The sequence below is a fragment of the Gossypium hirsutum genome, chromosome A03 (genome assembly GCF_007990345.1).
Source record: "Gossypium hirsutum isolate 1008001.06 chromosome A03, Gossypium_hirsutum_v2.1, whole genome shotgun sequence".
Classification (NCBI taxonomy): Eukaryota; Viridiplantae; Streptophyta; class Magnoliopsida; order Malvales; family Malvaceae; genus Gossypium; species Gossypium hirsutum.
The window spans coordinates 66,140,621-66,142,143 of NC_053426.1; the positions used below are offsets into that span (position 1 = coordinate 66,140,621).

The following is a 1,523-nucleotide window of genomic DNA, read 5'->3' on the forward strand; positions in this document are numbered from 1 at the left end:
GCTCGTTCCACCTCTACTTGCATCGCATTGCATTACTGGATGAACCTATAAAGAGCCAAGTAAACCATCAATTTTTCTATTCAAAATTTCTACCTGATTAGAGAGCATAGTGACTGAATCGACGTTAAAAATGCTGACTGCTTTCGTCAATTTTGTCCTCATGACTTGCCACTGATAATTATTCAGTGACATCTCTTCTATAAATTCATAAGCCTCTTCAGGTGTCTTATTATTGATAGTTCCACTAGCAGCTATGTCAATCATCTGTCTAGTCGAAGGATTCAGGCCATTGTGAAAAGTTTGAACCTGTAGCCAAAGTGGTAACCCATGGTGAGGGCACCTTCTCAATAGATCCTTGTTTCTCTCTTATGATCATAGAGTGTTTCTAGATCGATCTGCACAAAAGAAGAGATATCATTCCTCAACTTAGCCGTTTTAGCCGGCGGAAAATATTTCAATAAGAATTTTTCGGTCATTTGCACCCAAGTAGTGATTGACCCTCGTGGTAACGAGTTCAACCTGTAACACCCCGAACCCGAAACCGACACCGGAGTCGAACACGAGGTGTTAACTGACTTTAACCCCTTACAAAATTTATTTTCCAGACACTGCCCAATCTGTGTACTAGTCGTTTTAAAAATCATATCTTGAGTTTCGTAACTCAAAAATCAGTTTTGTAATTTTTCCCAGAAACTAGACTCATGTTCCCATCTATTTATTTTTTTCTAGAATTTTTGGTTGGGCCAATTAGTACAGTTTATTAGTCAAAGTCTCCCATGTTGCAGGGATCGACTACACTGACCTTTTCCCATTACGACTTGGATATCTCCCTACACAGGGCTTCAATACTGATTCCGTTTATTTCTATGAAAACTATACTCAGAGAGGAATCTGTACATATATGGTACGACCCCTAATTATCTCTGGTTAATTTGTAATGAATTTCCAAAGTCGGAGCAGGGAATCCAGAAACCGTTCTGGCCCTGTCCCACTATAATCTGATTATCTCTTAATATACTGCTCATATGATCTTTTCGTTACTTCCTCATGAAAGCAGACTCATAAAGCTTCGATTACATAATTTATTCATCAATGAATTCCACTCCTACTATTTTTAGTGATTTTTCAATCTCATGACACTGCTGCTGCCAGCATCTGTTACGAAAGTAACTAGGTCCATCTCATGCCTACCCTTGATCCAACTCAATCGAACATTCGTGCCATTTTCGCATGGCTTAAAGTTTACATGCCAAAATTCAAACACAACGTAATAGCTTATACATGCCAAATGTTCTTCTAAGCCAACTAAGAAGAAAATACCAAAACTTGCTATCCGGTGTGATGACTTCGATGACGGCCTGACCCCGCAAAAATAGATGAGTCCAAGCAACCTATAATGGGTGACAAGGAAACACCGAGTGAGTTTATAACTCAGTAAGTCAAAAGCAATGCACTACCATCCATCAATAACATTATCACAAGAGGAAACAAAATGGAACGAGACAATTTACTCCATCCATACC

At 39.0% G+C, this 1,523-nt stretch overlaps 1 non-coding gene across 1 annotated transcript; it reads left to right on the plus strand.

Moving 5' to 3' along the window:
- Window positions 1-322: 322 nt before the first annotated feature.
- On the plus strand, window positions 323-428 carry LOC121225357 (small nucleolar RNA R71). Its single transcript, XR_005923225.1, has one exon. It is a non-coding gene; the product is annotated as a small nucleolar RNA R71 (small nucleolar RNA).
- The last annotated feature ends 1,095 nt before the right edge of the window (window positions 429-1,523 follow it).